This window comes from Rhagoletis pomonella, unplaced genomic scaffold (genome assembly GCF_013731165.1).
Source record: "Rhagoletis pomonella isolate Grant_MI unplaced genomic scaffold, Rhpom_1.0 Rhpom_scaffold_00003, whole genome shotgun sequence".
NCBI classification, from domain to species: domain Eukaryota; kingdom Metazoa; phylum Arthropoda; class Insecta; order Diptera; family Tephritidae; genus Rhagoletis; species Rhagoletis pomonella.
This window is the reverse complement of record NW_023458557.1, coordinates 41,683,874-41,704,871: the sequence shown is the minus strand read 5'-3', so window position 1 is coordinate 41,704,871 and position 20,998 is coordinate 41,683,874. Positions and strand designations below refer to the sequence as shown.

At 38.6% G+C, this 20,998-nt stretch overlaps 1 protein-coding gene across 3 annotated transcripts in view; it reads left to right on the top strand.

Moving 5' to 3' along the window:
* Nucleotides 1-874: 874 nt before the first annotated feature.
* Nucleotides 875-20,998, top strand: part of LOC118735215 (tyrosine-protein kinase Dnt) — a 548,279-nt gene continuing 528,155 nt past the window's right edge. For 2 of the 3 annotated variants that reach the window (XM_036464864.1, XM_036464863.1), the window contains exon 1: nucleotides 875-1,031. The gene's annotated coding sequence lies outside the window, so the exon portion shown is untranslated. Of the gene's footprint in view, nucleotides 1,149-20,998 lie in introns of all 3 variants that reach the window. The other variant, XM_036464862.1, reaches the window with a different exon arrangement.

The window sequence follows — 20,998 nt, the reverse complement described above, 5'->3', positions numbered from 1 at the left end:
GTTTTGATAACTTTTGATTTTGAAATTTTAGCAAAAGTCATTATAAACAATCTATGAAATTGAAAATGAAAAGCGTGGGGCGCATGTAATACACTGGAATTGATATGAAAAGTAATATATGTATGTATGTATGTATGTGGGTATATGAATAACGACCGCTTAAAATCGATTTCAAAGTTCTACTTTCGCTGTAGAAATTTTAGGTCTACGTTATGTAGTTTGACTATTGTCAATTAAATCGAATGCTTTGTATGCATGCGCTCCACGTTCTTCAGTTTCAATTTCATAGATTATTTATAATGACTTTTGCTAAAATTTCAAAATCAAAAGTTATCAAAACAAATTCTATGGGACTGAGAAATATTATTTTTTACTTTTTAGTCCATTTATAAAAGCGTTGTATATTAAAAAGTTTTTTTATATTATTTATTTTAGTGTAATTATCACTTTTGTAATATTTTAACCTACAATGTAGTATGTGATTTTTTGTTATATATTGGCAATATAATTTATGATTGTGCCAAAACAGGATGAATTGTGCCAAAAGTGCTTCTGAGAATGAAAGTGCCAAAAATGGCACTATTGTGTCCACTTTTCCATCACTGCCCTACATACATAGCAGAGAATGTTTATGCAGTTCTGGCGCTCCTCTTTTTAAACGTGTTTTTACAGTTCTCCTTCTCTGTGGTCCACATTAACTGTTATACTATAAAAATTTACCATCCACTGGCTTCCACAACATTTCCCTCTTTCAATGAACTTAGTTTCGCACTGTCACCGTCGGATGGCGCTGTTGTTTAGAAGAGTTCCACTTTGACAGCTGACGTGCTACCTGGGAACTGTCAAAAATAGCAATTTTAGTTGACAGCGAATTTTCATGCGGGTTGTGTGTGCGGAAGTGTTTTACGATAATTGATTTGTTGGTGTACCATAGCATTTCGACAATGCTAACAAAAATTGCAATAGTTTAGCAATAAAAAAGCATTTTTCTTAATGCAATAGCTGTAAATAAATTGCGGGAGAGTGTGGAGGTACCAGAAAACAGCCGTAAAAGTGTAAAAAATTGTCTACTTAGGCGCAGCCGTGGAAAAGTCCATTTGTTTACATCTTTCGTGTCAGCTGCAGTTCAATAACAAGAAAAGAAAAAAGTGCGGTGTCAAAAAAAGAAAAGAAAAGTTCGCGAGCGTCTGGATAAATATTTAGTTTTGTTTATATTTTATCGCAAAACTGAATACAAGTTATTAACAGTGTTGCCGTTTTGACTATATACTTCAAAAGTAACACGTCTTTGTGCAAATTTTGGGAAGATACTTTATTTTTTCGCTCATTTCGCGTGATACTTAAATTTTTGGGAAACGTTTAGCTATTTGTACAACGATTTAGTGGTGGGGGCGGAGGGGGAGGGGGCGTGGCTCCCCAAATCCCCTCTAAACGAAGGAGGATGAACGCCGCTTTATGAAAAGTAACCCTCATCCCCCTCCCCCCCAAAATACGCCTTGAGAGCTGTTTGAAAATAGGGGTATTTTAGATTTTTTGCAAGGAAAAAACAAAGTTAAACTTGCGTCCGAAGAAGGGGGGCTGAACACCTTTTGCAGAGAACACCTTTCTGCGTAGGGGCCTTCGGCCGCGCTTAGGGATTATAACCCTTACTACGTAGAATTCTCCTTTCTGTAACCTTGGGAAAGGATGAGGTAACTAGAATTCCCTTTCTGTGTGGTAAACCTGGGGCTGCCGCCCCAGTGATGTCTATTTTGGTTACTGGGTGTTTTATAAAAATATCCTGTATATAAAAATGTTTATACAAATTTATAACAAAAATTTGCAACAAATACTATATTTCCAACCAACATTATTGTTAAATTAGTCCACAGATTTAGTAAATTAAATTTTTGTAATAAAGCGTGAACTGTTGTCTACAAGTGTGTGTAAAAGTTTTTTGATTCGATTCACGCGTTTGGGCACAGCAAGCCAAAATCGTTGTACAAATTCATAAACAGTACCCAAATTTTTTCGCGGGGAAACTCCAATATGTAGGTCCCTAGGGAGCTATTAGAAAAATGACCAAAAATCACAATTTTGCGTTTCGCTTGTTTTAAGCAAATGAAAGCACTGACTTGTATCAAAACGCAGCAAACACTTGGATTTGTACAAAAATTTATAATTTAGATATTAAAGTTTATATTAGCGATAATAAAAACAATGGCCCGTAGTTATAGTCAAAATATTTCATTTTTATGTATTTATTTATTAAAGTCATTTGACCTATATACATTCACGTATATACATTTGAATTATGTATTGCAATATACAATAAAAGTAAAGTTAAATTTACTGCTTAAAATACGTTAACCTGTTAACTGTTTCCTTCCAAGCTATATAATAGTATGTATATTTAACTAAGATAGCATATTCTCGATGCTGTTGGAATGGACGGGATTCCAAGCAGTACTGTAAATATATCACGTACGATATGCGGTCTAAGAGTGTAATTTCCAGAGCCGCCACAACTGAGCGGTTGGAAAGGACTAGTTTCCAAGCCGCTTCTTATAAACTTCTCTACCGGCAGGCGATCTGAATGGACGAAATCCGGAGTCGCGCCATTTGATCGGACGGAAAGGACTAGTTTCCATGCCGACCTTCTTATTTCATACATTATGGGTGATCTGAATGGACTAAATCCAGAGTCATCCAGCCAGTACGGATGGAAAGGACTAGTTTCCATGCCGGACCTTTCTATCTGATATCCAATGTTCTACAGTGATCAAGTAGCAGCCTTTTGAAGGTACCAACGTTTTCGCAATTTTGTATTTGAGCTGGAAGTTCATTATAACATTTTAATCCCTTATAAAAGATATTCTTCTTATCTATTTCCATTTTATACAGCGGCAGCCTGAAACTATTATTTCCCCTGAGTAAATACGAATGGGTTTCACTATTATATAGTAGGATATCACTCAGATAATCTGGGAATCTACCTTGTTTTATGTTAAACACGAATTTCATAGCGTGATAAAAATTTTGCTCAGCCTGTTTAATTCTGCGACCATTTCCTGTATGGGCCTGTCGTACCGCTTGTTCAAGATAAATCGCATAGCCCTATTTTGCATTTTTTGAAGCTTATCTATTTGTGTGTCGCTTGCTATAAAAAAGATAGTTGGACAGTATATGAAATGTGGTTCAACTATAGATCTGTAGACCAAAGTCTTATACCTCCTTCCTACGTTCCCACGACAGTCGGGTCTACGTAACCGGAACGACCCAGATTTATATCTGGCCAAGGACTGTCACTCCAGCAACACTCCCCAAAAAGTCTTTGGGGAATTTGTATGCTGCTACAACAACAACAACCTCCTTCCTAAGTACTTACATGATCTTTTCATGAGACCAATTTTTTTACCAATTTTTGCTACTGTGTAGTCAATATGTTCCTCAAATTTTAACTTATCATCGATATACATATATACCTAGATATTTAATGATTCTTACTTTCTCAATTACTTCATCTTTAATTTTTAAACTGTAATTATCGGAGCTAACGTTAGCTGCTCTAGATATGACCATAAACTTTGTCTTGTTCACATTTAATTGCAGTCGACTCTAATACTATGTCTCCATTGTGAGATTTAATGAAGATTTAGCCCTCTGACGAGATTTGACGTTAAGGCTGCATTTCTTTATTCATTCTGAACGTTTGGAATACACTTTTTTGTTTATTTATTCTTTAAAACGTTCCTGATGATATGGTGACGTATATTTCAAACGCATTCTGTTTATTCCGGCTGTGAAATGGGATTATCCGGAATGTATAAAGAAACGCAGCCTAAATGTTTTGAGATTTACCATATAAAATTAAATCTCGAAAGGCAGTAGATTTAAGTTAAATCTTCGTCAAATCTTCAATAATATTGATCAATAAGTACGATTTGTTGGATGTGGCAACCACAAATTCACATGCCATAAGTCAAATGACATTTGTGTTTTCAATATACAGTTGAGGACATTGAAATCTAGCCTATCATAAAAACATGAATTTTCGTATTTTTAGGGATTTTTATATTTTTGTTAGTTTGGGAGGAAAATTAGTAATACATACATATTTACATAACTTTGGCTGTAATAAATTAAGAAAATATTATTTTAAAAACTAAAAATTTAGAAGAAATGTTTTATAGTAATATCATGCAGTCTTCTCCGCTTTCTATAAGTCATTTACGCGCTGCGACAAAAAATTTATAAATTTCGGTAATGGTTCTGCTTCGATAACATTGCACTGAACATCCTCTAGAACTCAGTTCGTATTCATGATATGCCAAAGGCCCACGATTGGATTTTCGGTTCCCTCCTATGAATAAGAGAGTTCTACAATAATGTTTCTTTCCGCAAATGTTTTTTACCGTTTTGATAATTTTTCTTAAATTCGGGAAAATGATACGGAATATGGTACCATTCTTTACACTTTCCAAACTATATATTATACATACATATTTACCACGAATAAGAAGCCAATAATATTCAGAATTCATATAATGAAATTCCGCTTGGTACCTTCCTTTTGTCTGTCTGCATATCAATGTCCGCAACTGTATTTATAAAATCATACATAAGCAAACGTCAAATATTTAAAAATGTGAACGTCAAGCATATCTCGTTGTGGTAATGGAGACGGTTATGATTTAGCAACTGGATTTATTAAATCTTAATGGAGAAATCTCTCAATGGAGACATAGTATAAAGTTAAAAGCAGGTTTTTTGACAGATATCCCATTGAAAGTTATGTCAAAAAGCTGCTTTTAAGTTTAGAGTCGACTTTATTTTGACTTTAACTACGGGCCAAAATCTAACAAAAGTTGCGTTCCCTAACTCGCAGGAAGTTGCAAGAATTTACAGGAATTTACCAGAAAGCGTTCCCGTACTCGATTCTCTGGCTTCTTTTGCTTTTTGACAGTTTTACAGGTTTTAACCCAGAAAAGTTGGGGAAGGCAACTAAAATTATTTACGTTGAACTGTCAAAAGACCGAATGAAGAAGAGGCGGGTGGTTAACCCAACGAGCAATTATCCACAGTATTTTTGCGAAGAAGTTTCTGAGTAGGTGGCCTTCGGCCGCGTTTTATAACCCTTACTAAGTAGAATTATCCTTTCTGTGTTGCGAAAGAAAGGGGGGCTGAAACCTCTAACGCCATTCACAGTATTTTTGCATATAACTCCTTTCTGCGTAGGCGGCCTTCGGGCGCACTTAGGGATTATAACGCTCACAAAGTAGAATTATTTCTGTGTTACCGAAGAAGAGTGACAGAACACTTTTTGCAGAGAACACCTTTCTGCGTACGCGGCCTTCGGCCGCACTTAGGGATCATAACCCTCACTAAGTAGAATTCTCCTTTGTGTATTGCCGAAGAAGAGGGACAGAACACCTTTTGCAGAGAACACCTTTCTGCGTAGGCGGCCTTCGGCCGCACTTAGGGATTATAACCCTCACTAAGTAGAATTCTAGGCAGAATCAGTCAGATTTTACTGGAAATCGATCCCGTACTCGGTTCTCTGACTATTGAGAGGACAAAAAAGAGGTAAATACGGTGCTCTCTCTGTGAGAAGTTACCAGTTTTAGTCCGAGAATTTTTTTGCTGGTAAATTCTGGTAAATGTGTCAAACGTTCAGCTGTAGTGTGTTTGGCAACCAAATTGTAAACAAAAGAAAAGTGCACTCTGCTAATTCATGTTAAAAAGTATTTAATTACTTGTATAAGTGGATTCTAATGGATTTTAAAGTGTGTTTGGTTATTTACATATGTGAGCTGAATGTGTTTACATACAAAATAAGCAAAAATTTACAACCAAAATTTGGAGGTTATGTTGAAGTTGACAGAAGTTAGCATTTTTTACTAGAAAGCGATCCCATACTTTTCAATGTTAATCTCTCGCTCTGAGCGAATTTGTATTTTTTGACAGTTTGGGTGGGCTTTAGTAGTCAGCCGCACCTTGTTTTTTAAGAAAACCAGGTGGAATTAACAATTGAAACTTAGTCAGGATGTTAAGCGAGGTATCCTCTAAAACATGTATAACTAAAAAATATAAACAATATAATTGTATATAAGTTATTTGTTGTTAAAATTTCTTAAGACGGTCCACTTGATTTCCTTATCAAAGAGTGCATTTGTCACATACTTTCATATATATAAATGCACATAACACTACCTAATAGTTTACACACTTTTATTTTATTTTATCTTGTATATAAATCACTTTAATCCAACTTTTATTAACTTGCAATTACATTACATTGCACCCATATTTACAATCATGATACAATAACACATGGTTGCAAACTGACACATAAGATGTGTTGTAAATATTATTTATTTATTTATTTATTTTTTACAGTCTGTTAGACTTATATTGCAACAAAGATTTAACATTCTTATAATTAGATTTTAGATTTAAAATGTAAATATTAAATATTAAATACAAAATACAAAATGCTCTACAGAAATTTTTAAATAACATTATTTCTTTATCACTGCAATTATTTTATGTCAATATAAACGCATGCAATTTTCTGGAAGTTATGTAGACGGTTGGAAAGGCCGAGTTTCCAATCCGCGCTATTCTTTTTGAGTTACTCCATTTATTGATATCTCCTGGGTGGTCAAAAAGGCCGAGTCTCCGATCCACCCAGTCGCGCTTTCGTGACGGTTGACGGTTGGAAAGGCCTAGTTTCCAATCCGCTCGTTTATTGTTTATTATCTAAGGGTCTAGTTAATCGGAAAGGCCGAGTTTCCGATCCGCCTAGTCTCGATATCTTGGTGGTTGGAAAGGCCTAGTTTCCAATCCACGCTATTGTTGATACATCACTATCTTGTAGGCTGCGTTCTACAATAGTCAAATAGCAGCCGCTTGAAAAGAGTGATAGTATCACAATTTTTTATAGCCTCTGGTAATTCATTGAAGCACTTTAAGCCTTTATAGAAAATATTTTTTTTGTCCACTTCTGTTCTATACTTCGGGAGTCTGAAGCTGTTATTCTCTCTCAACAAATATGTATGAGTCTCATTTATATATCGGAGATTATCGCTAAGATAATCCGGCAGGTTGCCCTTCTTAATATTGTACACAAATTTCATAGCGTGGTAAAAAACTTGTTGCTTCACGCTTAACCAATACAAGGTTACAAGCATACATCTTGTTGGTGTGTCATACGGTTTGTTGAGGATGAATCTCATCGCTCGGTTTTGCATTTTTTGCAGCTTATCTACATGGGAGTCCCCCGCTAGGAAGAAAATCGTGGGGCAGTATATAAAGTGCGGTTCTACTATTGACCTGTACACCAACGTTTTATATCTTCTTCCCAAGTACTTACACGATCTCTTTATAAGGCCAATTTTTTTAGCAATCTTGTTGACTGTATACTTAACGTGCTCATCAAACTTTAGTTTGTTGTCTATGTATATTCCTAGGTACTTGACAATTTTCACCTCTTCGATATTTTCATCTTTGATTTTTAATTCACGGCTTATGGAGTCAGCATTTGCCGCTCTGGAAAATACCATAAAGTTAGTCTTTTTCACGTTCAGTTTGAGTTTATTTGAACACAGCCATTGATACAAAGAATTAAGATCTTCTTGCATTTTGACAATCGCATTTGGTAGTTCCCTATCACTGATCGTTAACAAGGCATCATCCGCAAAGAGTTTTATTTTACAATGTTTGAGAGAACTTTTAATATCGTTTATATATATATTAAAGAGTAAAAACTGAGCCCTGTGGTAATCCGATGTCTACGGCTATCTTACTAGACATCTTTGGATTAACTATTGTTTGTTGCCTACGATTACATAGAAAGCTTCTAAACCAGTCAAGCTCAGGGTCTTTTTAACCAATGTATTTTAGTTTATCCAACATTCGGACCCTATCAACGGTTTCAAATGCTCTTTTAAGATCAATAAACACTGCCACTACATTAAGGTGTCTGTTAAGATCTTCTTTCCATTGAGAAAGCACCAGATTCAGCGCAGTCTCACAGGAATGTTTAGCTCTGAATCCAGATTGTTCTTTTATGAGTATTTTATTGGATTCCACATAGTACTGCAGCTGGTTTTTCACAACGGTTTCTAGCATTTTTTCCAAGCTGGGGAGAGTATTGATGGGCCTAAGCTCCTCAGCTTTAACCGTTTTTCTAACTTTCTTGACGGGCACTATTGATGAAATTTTCCATTCTTCCGGTACTGATCCTGTCTGGAGACTCTTATTTATAAGTAGGGCATAGAAATATCCCATATAATCAGCAGAGTCCTTAATAACACCTTCAGAAAGTAGGTTGTTTCCCCCAATTTTCCGCTTAAATTTTTTTGGCAATTTGAAGAATGTCTTCCGTTGAGACCTCTTCAAATTTTAGCGTACTTGTGGGACTTCGTTGCTCGAAAAAATCATAGTTTACACACTCTATATTGGTATGTATTTCCAAAATGCTGTCCACGAAAAAATTATTTAGGTTTTCCGCAATTTCAAAGCTGTCTACGTAGTTGGTGTTATTTATTATCACTTCCCCAATATTTTCTTTGACCTCCGTGTTATTGACTACCTCCTTTAAGTATTTCCACATGAGTCGGCTGTCACCCTTATTTATTTCCACCTTATGCTCTAAGTATTTAATTTTTTTACACCTTACCATTTTCTTATATCTGCTTCTCACTAAATTATATTCACCCCAGTACCCTGACAACACTGCTTTCTCATGGGATTTAGATTTATACTTGTTCATCTCTGTCAATTGCCTATCATACCATTTGTTCCTCTGCCTAATGCGAGTTATTTTTGAGTAAGTCAACTGCCTCATGGGCCCACATAATGCAATGAGTAATATACTCCACCATACCGTCAGCATCGAAAAAATTTAAGTTCGAGAAATCGCACTGCCTTAGTAAACTTGTTAAGTTCTCAGGGTTATATCTCTCCCAGGATATTACTTCTGCCTCCTTAGCAAGTGGGTTAAGTTTATTGACATATAGTCGAAACATTATTGTTTCGTGGTCAGATATTCTATGATCCTCGACCTTTTGGCATATAACTCGGTTATCATTGGAATACAACAAGTCAATACGTGTTTCCGAAAGTTCCGTCACCCTCGTATTAAAATTTATCAGCTGTTGCATGGCTTGTTGCAAGAAAACATCATTGCGTTTTCTGCTGTAGGTTGATACTACGTTCATGTTTATGTTAAAATCGCCAATGACAACAGTGTTCACAGAATTTTCTGAGATTTCTGCTAAGATATCCTCCATATATGTAACAAATTCCGCATCACTTGAGCTTGGGGAGTGATAAACCACCCCGAGCTGCCACCTGGTATCACAGTGTGTGAGTTGAATAACTATACACCAAACATTTTTGTCTAAAGCCTTGTTAGTTATTGTTTTAAAACCGAGCGTGTTTCGAACGAGTGTTATCACTCCCCCTGTGTGTCTACTGTGTGAGTCGCAGCGTATCATCTGATACGCCGGGAACATTATTTCCGTATCCTCTATGTCATCAGTTAGGCATGTTTCGGAACACAAAAGTAGATCCGGGTCGGTAAAATCTATAAGTATTTCTAGCTCAACTTTATTAGCCACTAAACTCTGTGTATTGAGATATACGTATTGCAAATATTTGGGTAGCGCTTTCTTTACACCTGGGTGAGACGTAAACTCAACGCTAGGGTCCCCACAAACTTGCTGTAATTGTTAGTAATTTACAGTATTTCTTTTATGCTCGAGCTTTTTCTGGTATACAGGACACTGTCGGTTAAAGGTCATATGATTTTCATCAAGCCCTAAGTTAAATTTTTTATTAGCACGAATGCAGTTTATGCATTTGTTTAATGTTTCCTTAGAACATTCCACAGTTTTGTGGTTATCTAGGCACTTGAAACACACCTCATCGGCTTTACATTTCGCAGCTATGTGGTTAAATCCCTTGCATTTGAAACAGAAAGTAACTTCCATTCCATCTTTGACTCTACATTTTTCCCAACCTATGTTTATTTTTTCTCTTGCCAGCACGGCTGCAAAGGCATCTACATCTGTTTCCACTAACGCATTATAATGTTTTGCATTTCCTCTTTTTGTTTCAAAACATTTCAAAATTTTGAAATTACCATTTTTGAAGCATTCATTCTGTTTTTTTATCATATCCGAGAGCTGCTCATTCTCATGTTTAAAGCTCATTCTATATACCATGAACCTTGGCTTGGTTACGTTTGGGATTTTTATTTCATATCTATCACTCATTTTATTCTCTATTGCCTTTTTGATTTTTTCACGCTCAGTTCATTTTCTGTTTGTATTATAGTAGCTACACACGACGAGCATATCCGCGCACATGTGCACCAACATGCTGGCTGTCGTTTGCTACAAACGGCGAGCGGCTCATAAGTGATTTTGTACTCAAAGCGTAAACATGGAAAGGAAAGACGCGGATGATGCAATTGAAATACTTATGACTTAGGGTTTTTTATGTATGTGTTACTTAAATTTATTTATATTTTACTTATATGTATGTACATACATATACATATAGTAATTTAGCCTCATTTATCAAAAATTCAATTAACGCACATGGCTTGGATGCATTTATCCGCGATGTGCACACTGCAAGCATCAACACAAAATGAGGTTGTTGTTTTTGTTTCCAATGCGATGCTCGCAAACCACGCTACAAACGACGGCATGCTCGCTGAAAATCAAAATTTTTAGATTTTTGGCGAGCATGCGCGCAAACCGCCCTACAAACGACGAGCATGTGCGCATGTGCGCGGATATGCTCGTCGTGTGTAGCTACTGTTACTACAGCCCCACTTTTCCTCCCCTGTACACTATTAATTTTCAAGCCCGAGGGGTCAACATTTTTGTTCAAGTCTTCTTTTGTTTTTCCCACTTCCTGCTTCTCTTTTGGTTGTAGAACTAATGGCTTCTCTTTATTTACTTTCGGCGGCCTATTATCTTTCGCAGTGTTACCTTTAAAGAGATCCGCGTAAGTGGCTTTCGCCCGCTGACCTTCTAACGCGTCAGCAGTCACCGATTTCTTTATCTCTTCACAAATTTTTTTGTTCTCATGGCTTCGCAAAGATCATGGCTTTGCATTTTTACGCCGTCAGCTATTGACTTAATTTGGTTCACTTCGAGAATACTCGCCTCACAGGTTTTTTGTACTCTTTGCATTGCATCAATGCGCAGTGTTGCCGCCGCTTAAAGAACTTTCTAACCAAGATTAGACGAAAAAGTTACCAAATGGAAGGAAAAATAACCAATTTTTTTATTAGATTAACAATTCAGGCCATCACAAATTATTTTATATAGTACGTATAGACAAATTTTACAAACCAAAGAAAATCAATTTTTATTTGCATTTTTGAAAAGTAAATCCTTTTAAGGCTGAAAATAATTGAAATACATTCATATATAAGTATATATATATAAATACATATTTTAAAAAACAAGGCTTCCCGTATTAGGTGCATATGTATGTTAATATCTTCGTAAACATTACCAGACTCTAAATGACGTTTTTAAATAAGTACATAGGTACACAGTTTCCAACTTCTTTGTAAGATTCAATGAAATACCTAATCAGCATGAACAATCACATTGTAAATATTTTATAATTAAGATTAAACAATTAAAAATTGGACTGTATTGAACTATATCGTCGCTCAGCGCGAAGTACCTCGCATACGCCAAACGCAGTACGATGGTAAATCAATTTCACAAAAGCGCGAAAAATCGATTTTTTCAAAACTGTGGAATGGTATTTCCCTTGAACCTACTTGCTATACGATTATTATTATTAATGTTAACTTAAATTAATAAAGTAAGCAGTAATGGAAAAATAATTACCAAATCCCTTTTTTATTGTACATACATGACGTGGTATTGGATTCCGCATATACGAGGTATTTATATATGTACTATCTGAGTATGTATTCATTTGAAGTAGTCTTTAGCCGACCATGTATATTATGTATGTATAAAACAAATACATACATATGTAAGTAATATTAATACATTGATTCCAAATATTCTCACTTGGTTTCACTGCTGGGGCTGCCCCTGCTGCTGCTACTCTCCTCAACCTGGCCAGGTGTAGCTGGCCTATGTCTTATAACGAACCTAATTTAAAAGTTTTTTTGGAAATACATATTATGCAAAACAAAACCAAAATTGTGTATTTTTTGCTCACTTATCCATAGAATTGAGCCCGTATAAATTAACTTGAAACACCAATTTTGCGCGGAATTTTAATAATTTTTCGCGGCTTTTTAATGACTCTCGTATTATTCAAATGTCATTTCAGGTACATACTATGCAGGTGTGTGCAAAGAACCTAGAAATGGTGTAACTGCGGGGCCATTTCAAAAACTTGGCGATTAATTCACCGCGATTTATTAAAGACACGAACCGATAATAGTTGCACCCTCGAGCTTTTACTTTTTCTTTTGCATATGTAAACATATGATTATTATCGGAATAAGTCGAATCTTGAGTTGCCATTTTAGTAGTAATAACTTTAGTTAAATAATTATATTGAGCAGAATAAATGTATTTGTATACACTATTTTTCAAAGATTTAATTATTGTATGTATACAAAAATTAGAAACTGCAGTAACTGTTAAAAATAACCAAAATGGGAAAGATCTTAACAACTTCACAGGCAAGAAAAAAATAACCAAAATTGGTTAAAAGTAACCAAAACGGCAACACTGTCAATGCGTTCCCCAAATTTTTTCTCTATTGATTGCAAGAGAAGTTTAAGCTCTTTCACTTGCATTTTTGCGACTCCTGGAAGTCATCATTACACTCTTGGAACTTTTGACTATTTTTCTCTATTGTTAAGTTCATATTTCGGAGCACCTCATCGATGTTATGCATGTATGTGTGACATTGGTTACACATAAAGCGCACAAAGTTGTTTTCTTTGAGTACATTCGCACTGCACTCATTCAATTCAGAGCATTTTTTTGCCCAGTGCCACACTTTACCACACACACCATCGCAGCGGATTCCGCTGTCACCGCGAATTGGATTCTTGCACTTGTGGCATTTATCCATTTTCGCGCCTTATTGTTTTTGTCACCTCACTGCACTTTTATGTCTCTAGCTATATTTATTTGTTTGTTTAATCAAAATGAAACAAATTTTTGTGCTTGCAAATAGCACAATTTATTAGGACTTCGCTATTTAAGTCACTGGCTCTAACGCTGGTTAAAATCCCAACAATTCGGTTGTTTTTTAAAAATTTTCCGCAGAGCGATTACAAACACGTCAACAACGTTGCAGTGTTACCGTTGCAGTGTCATACCGTACAAAACAATACAATTGAAAGAACTCTACCTAGTGAGGGTTCTAATCCCTAAAGGGCTAACTATAATATGAATAAGCTGCCGTAACTGACTGTCAGAAAATTAACGAAAAGTCTGTCAAATGCATAAGCAACGTAGTGTAGACTTTTAGGTGGCTATATTTTACTTACATGAGTTCAGTGTTGCCACATTTAATTAGATATAACAATAGCCACTATCAAGCAGTTTGTTGTAGATCACACAATTATAGTAACCTAGAAATGCCGAAGAACTGTTCGTCTTGCGAAACTTCCAGGAAAACCTGGTGTTTCTGTAAACGGAAACGCTTACGGCCCACTTCCTAATTTGGAACCAGAACTTCTTTTGACCTGTGTTACATGTAAGACTGAATCGAACAAGTTACCAAGTTGAAAAATAAATTACCAAATATGATAAGTAAAGAAAAAAATACCAATTTCGGTAAAAACAATCCCAATGTGGCAACACTGCATGTGTTACATATGTACATACATACGTAGGAAGGTGCGATCAGTATCGCTCTTTCCTTAACCAAATGACGTTTGGCGAAACTTGACGAAACTTGATGTTAATCACATTATAGTTTCAGCATAGGATTTATAAGGCCGCCTACGCAGAAAGGTGTTCTCTGCAAAAGGTGTTCAGCCCCTCTTCTTTGGCAACACAGAAAGGAGAATTCTACGTAGTGAGAGTTATAATCCCTAAGTGCGGCCGAAGGCCGCCTACGCAGAAAGGTGTTATTTGCAAAATGTGTTCAGCCCCCCCCTTCTTCGGCAACACAGAAAGGAGAATTCTACTAAGTGAAAATTCCGTATTAAAAATCCGCTATTATTCAAAATTTCAGTCTGGCAGCACCAAGTTTTATGTTATTTTGCTATCTTATTCATCGTTTATATGAAAACTTTAACAATAAATTATTTAAGAACTATAGGGTTGCTAGAAAAAAGGGGGGTCTTTTTGAAATCAGGGGGTCATATTCTACCCCCCCTCATCCCCCCTTTTTCTAGAATTTGCCGTCCGTCTACTAAAATTTTCCCAAAATGTTTATATGAGAGACTGGTAAAATAATGGTGGTTATGAGTGTTTATATTTCTGCTTTCAGCCTTTTTCGAGCGAAAAAAGCAGCAAAACGCAAGTGAACATTGTGATTTTTTGCCATTTTTGTAAGGGGACTAATTGGTCGTGGGTTGCATTTTTATGAATGGCGGTTCATGTCCTCTCTAAAATGCGGGATGGGAGGCGCAACGGTCCCTACCCCTTCGCCCACCGTCCCCGTAACCAACGGCCATATTGGAAAGCCAGCCCTTTTTCGCGTAGTACAAGTTTTGATACATGTTAAAGATAAAATATTTATGTATATATGCAGTGGCAGAATTTGATCGCAAATATTGAAAAGTTTTAGGGTCAAATAAGCTTAAAGAAAAATGTTTTAAATGAACTATGTATTAAGAGCTGACTTCATTCATTTGTAATTTATTTTACTTGCCTCATAAATAGCTCTGCAGCTGCTGAGCGTATATTTTCAGATTTAAAATTGATCCAATATGAAAAGAGAAATAGAATTTCATTACAAACTGTTGAGACCATGATGGGGCATATTCATAGTAAAAGTAAAGTCGACACTGAAGGCAGTCTCAGCTTTTTGACATAATTTCTAACGAGTTTAACTTGGAATGGGTCGCATAATTTGATAATTAACGTAAATAATCGACAGCTAGTAGTTTTAAGTATGTACATAGCAGAGTTGTGAAAAATGCATTAAATTTTTTAGTGCATAGCATTTTAATGTAAATGAAAAAGGTTAATGCATTAATTTTTGATATTTAATGTAAATGAAAATTTCAATGCATTGATTCCGAAGAAATAATGCTAATGATTTTTTTTGTATTAACATTAAAATGTTTAAATGAATGCTATTGCAATAATTTTTTGCATTAAAATTATAACAAGCATTAAAAACCCATTAACTAATTTTATTTTGAAGTAAAAAATCTTTGCTGACGTTGAGGGTAGACGTTAAGGCTAGTTTTCACTATGTCAAGTTCAATGGCATTTGTCGTTAAATAGGTAAAATCACATTGTGAAATGGAACTAAAAAACGGTTTATTGATTGATTTAGATCAGAGTAGGTCCTCAGTTGTGTACATGCGCTGCTAAACTGGCTATCTGTCCGTACTTAATATATGTAATCGGCATGATTCAATAATACAAGGTTCGATAAACTGACAGTTGTCTCTCTCCCACCGCTCCCTTAGCAGTGGCACCGTGGTGCTTCTTTGCAAATTTACTTGGGAAACAGTGTAGCTTTGGTGTGAAATAGAAGTATCAGCTTTTGTGCAATATGTTTATTTGTATATGCATATGAAGCGTATTTAACTGATGAAAACATAAACTGTTTTTAAATTGGATGTTTACATCAATCTCATAGTAGTTTTATTTTAATTTTGAGTCTTTTTGCAGTTTTTATACGGCTAAATAACACAAAAATTTTGTAATTCACGTAGATATATTATCATTTCGTACAATAATTCGTTTAAAATGCTAGATTTCCTGCAAATACATTAGAATTTACAAAAGGAATTTCACTACTATTTGCCTACTTTGGGTACTTTTCTACTACCATTTTCGCAGCAATGGATTTCATTCCTCCCCTTTCCCCATCCTTCGTAAATGCAACCTTTTGTAAGGGAGTGTCGAACCGCGGCTGTCAATAATTATCTAACCTTGTATTATTGAATCATGTGTAATCGGTATGCATCAACAATCAACATAAAAATCTACAAAAGCACTCTGCGGTGCATGCAAGAATGATAGAATACAAGATTGCGCCAATCGAGCTGAGAGCAACTGGCCGTGACGTCAAAATATACCAGAATGAGAGAACAAGACGAACTCATTCCCAAGACAGCCGGTTCTACGTACCGGAATGACTCGGGTTTTACCCGACCAAGGGCTGTTGTTTCGGCGACCTAACCCCGCTTAGATCGGCGATACCCCTTAATCATTATTCGTCCATGGAGCAACTGCTTGCAGCCGGATTGCTCCGCATCCTTCTTCTCCGGGCGGGCGTAGAGCCCAACCCCGGACCAGAAACGTATTTCTGCTGTGTTTGCCAGAATCGACTCCATCCAAACTCCACTTCGGTTAGGTGCAACTCATGCAACGGATGGAGTCACCTAAGAACCTGCTCTGGTCTTAGGTCTCACCGGGAGTTGACCACAAGCTATGTGGCTCCCTGCTGCTCAAGCCAAACGGCCCAATTAGCCTCCACGGCTACCCGCTCGCGCAACGCACCCAACACCCGAAGAGCCTGCACGGCTCCGAGAAGCTCCTCTGGGCAGCAGCAAACCTCCCAAATGCAACTCATGCCTTGGCTGGTGTCACTTCCGCCTATGCTCCGGTCTACGCACCACGCGCGAATGGACTGCGAACTACAGCACCCCATGCTGTAGAGCACCACTGACGCAGACAACAGCGCCCTCATTGCAGCCACCTACCAACAGGCAGCAACAGCAAGCGCGTCAGATGCAACAGACCCAAGGTAGACCTCACTCCTCCCTCGGCCCCCGTATCGCGACCAGCCTCCCAAGGCATACGAAACTCCTACAACTCAACTGCAACGGACTCCAGAGTAAGATTGAGGAGATAGTAGTCTTTATGGGTCGGCATGGCATATTGATAGCTCCGGTCCAAGAAACGAAGTTGCACAGCAACTCAACTCTATTGGGTTGCGCCGCCTACAATGTGCTCCGTAAAGATCGCGAGCGAGATAATGGTGGCGGACTAGCGTTCATCTTACACCACACAGTGCAGTATCGGCTTATCGAAGAAGACATCGACCGGAGGGACACCACCCTAGAATGTCAGGGCATAGCTGTCCGGTCAGGCGATGTCGAGCTCGAAATATTCAACATTTATATACCCCCTGTCACCTGCTGCCCGGCAGGATATCACCCTGACATAGGTGCGCTACTCAGAGGTGAAAACCGAATGGTAGTAGGTGACTTCAACGCGCACCACGATCTATGGCACTCAAGCCTGGCCAATGATCGTAGGGGAAACCTTTTGGCTGAGCAGATAGACGATTCGACATTCTGCACCATGAACGACGACGCCCCACCAGGATTATGGGTAGCTGCAGCAGCTCGCCAGACCTCACAATTGCTAGCGCTGGTTTGATCAATAGCATCTCATGGCGACCTATGCTAACACTAGCATCAGACCATCTACCCATAGTCATCTCGATCAATAAGCCCACCGACTTTGCTCCCGCGGACCACCGAACCTACACCAACTTCAACAAAGCTGATTGGGACGGCTTCGCGGAAGTCACCGAGAGCAGCTTCGCCGCAGGGTAGTCACTGCCGCAGCGGCTCGTTTCATCCCGTCCGGACGTATCGCGGAAGTCCGTCCAAATTTCCCGGCCGAAGCAGCTGTACTAGCAAATGAGCGTGACCACCTACGCCCGGGACCCTCGTCTGAGGGACCTTAATTTGGAGATTCGGCAACTGGTAAATCAGCATAAGCGGAAAAAGTGGGAGGAGCACTTGAAGGCCTGTAACTTCACATCTGGTGTGAGTAAGCTCTGGTCAACCGTGAGGTCCCTGTCCAACCCAACGAAGCGTGATGACAGAGTGGAAATCTCTTTCGAAGGTCGCAGACCCGAAGAAATGCGCAGCCTACTTTAGTAGGCAATTCACACTGCACCCTTCGGTAGACGAGGCCAAACGTCGAGTGACCAGGAGGCTGCACAAGCTGCCAAAAAACCGTGCACCACTTGTTTTCACCAGCTGTGAAGTGAAGGGGGGCCATCGGGAAGGCGAAAGCCTCCAAAGCCATTGGACCCGACGGAATCTGTATGCTGATGCTAAAACATTTAGGGCATAAGGGAGTAGCTTACCTAACGGAGGTCCTCAACCTGTCCATGGCCACTCTCATCATTCCTGATGTGTGGAAATCAGGGAGAGTGGTCCCACTGCTGAAACCGGGGAAGCCCGCCAACAAAGGAGACTCTTACCGCCCGATAACGCTCCTTTCCCCGGTCGCGAAGACGCTTGAGGCCCTACTACTCCCATACTTCACTTGCCACCTGACCCCAGCGAAGCACCAGCACGGATTCCGTAAAGTGCACAGCACAACAACAGCACTTAACGCCATAAACACCCAAATAACTCGTAGCCTAAATCGAAACCGCCCCTGTGATAGAACGGTCCTAGTAGCGCTGGACTTGTCAAAGGCGTTTGACACCATCTGCCATTCCACGCTACTAGAAGACATCGAGGCCTCCTCACTACCACAGGGACTGAAGCGATGGTCGGCGAATTATATGAGTGGTCGACAGTCGTCAGTAATCTTCCGAGATCAAACCTCGAAACCAAGAAAGATTAAACAAGGGGTTCCACAAGGTGGTGTTCTCTCCCCCTTACTATTTAACTTCTACATCTCGAAGCTTCCTCAACCACCTGAGGGAGTTTCCTGATCTCATACGCTGACGATTGCTCGATTTTGGCGTCCGGGAATGGAATTGATGACCTCTGCTCAAAAGTGAACGACTATCTCTCCAGCCTTTCTCGCTTCTTAACTGCAAGGAGCCTAACACTCTCCCCAACGAAATCAACGGCGACCCTCTTCACCACCTGGACGAAGGAGATCAGGCTAGAGTTAGGAATACACGTCGATGGCACACAAATACCGACTGTAAACAACCCGAAAATTTTAGGGGTCACCTTCGATAGCCTGCTTTCCTACTCCACGTACACAACCGCAGTTGTCAATAAAGTACAGAGCCGCAACAAGGTCCTCAAGTCGCTCGCCGGCAGCACTTGGGGCAAAGACAAAGAAACGTTGCTGGCAACATACAAGGCAATTGGCCGACCGGTTCTAAACTATGCTGCGCCAGTTTGGACGCTTGTCAGAACGCCGCACTCCGGACAGCGACTGGGTGCCTTCTGATGACGCCTGAGCACCACCTGCACAGCGAGGCCCAAGCGCTCCCCGTAAGGGAACACAATAAAATGCTCTGTAAGCAATTTCTGGTGGGGTGTCACAGAAGTGAACACCCTAACAGACCGTTGCTTCAGGAGGAGCCTCCGCCCAGGTACGTCAGGGGGCACCTATTCGTGTACAAGGACGCAGTCCAACTGTACGTTGACCAACCATTGGACCCGACGACATACAGACGAGCCATCAACGACATTCATAGAGAGTCAGTTACCACCTACCTCGACTCTCGACCTATGAATGCCGTAATACGAGCCCAATCACCACCAGTACAAGAGACGGAGCTTCAGCTGCCACGAGAGACCCGCGTTACCCTGGCTCAATTACGGTCTGGATACTGTAGCCGCCTTAACAGCTACCTGTCCAGACTTGACCCCAATATCCCCAACGAGTGCCCGGCATGTGGAGAGTCCGCCCACGACACCAACCACCTCTTTACATGCCAGCTCAATCCGACTCAGCTAACACCCCTCTCCATCTGGTCCGAACCCATCGAAACAGCTCGTTTCCGCGGCCTCCCGTTAGTTGAGCTTGACGAAAATGATTGAACGTAGACCCGAAAAAGGCGGGGCTTAGTAGTGCCGCTACAACAACAACAACAACAGCAAGACGAACTCGACAAGAAAAAGAGGAAGCATCGAACAAAAGGCAGTGTTGCCAAGTTTTGAATTTGAAAAAGCACCAAATTTTTATTGGTATAATTTATGGACTTTATATGAATACATAGTTTTATTGTAAGGATGCCGATTAAAAGTAATATGAAATCAATGTTTCTTGCACAACGGTCGATTTCTTCTGGCACGATTGAAGGTGCTGCACATATTTCGTTGTCGCTTATGATTGTCACTGTGCCATGATTTTGTTTAAATTTTTGTAAAATTGCTTACCACACTTACGAATACTATAAATTTTGCTTCCATGTTTTTAAGATTTTCTAATTTGATGTCTTCAAACTAAAAACAAAAGCACCAAAAACGCACCAAGCACAAAACTCAAAAATTTTCGCCTTTTGAATACCCACTAAATTCGGTGCGAAAAGCATCAAGTTGGCAACAGTGAATGTAAACAAAAGTATTTTATGACGTCAGCGATTGGGTGGATGCTGTCAAGTCGACGAAGAGAGGGTTAGCGATCCGCGAATGGCGCGTCCTTTATTTTCTGGATCGTGCACATTGGCTTTCATTTTCATAAAACATCTAACAATGTTTAGAAGAATTTTTCTACAAATACACATAATATAATGAAGTTGAAAAAGCTATTAGTCATTATTCCAAGTCCTTCCAAAAGAGGTTATTTATATTTTACTAGAAAAAAAAATTTAATGGTTTTTGATAATGCAAACGAGCAAAAGTATTAAACATTTTAGTGCATTAAAATTTTTTCATTAGCATTAGCTTGGATAATTTAATGAAAAAAAAATTTCATTAGCATTACATTTTTCAGAATTAATGCATTGAAATATTCATTTGCATTCAATTTCATAAATTAATGCATTAATTTTTTACATTAACATTATTGCTTTAAATACCATTAATGCATTAAAAAATCAATGCATTTTTCACAACTCTGGTACATAGTACATTTGAATCAAGTTTCTATAAAGTCTACACATAGTATTTTTGTTCGTCTCTATACAAGATTAAAAAAAA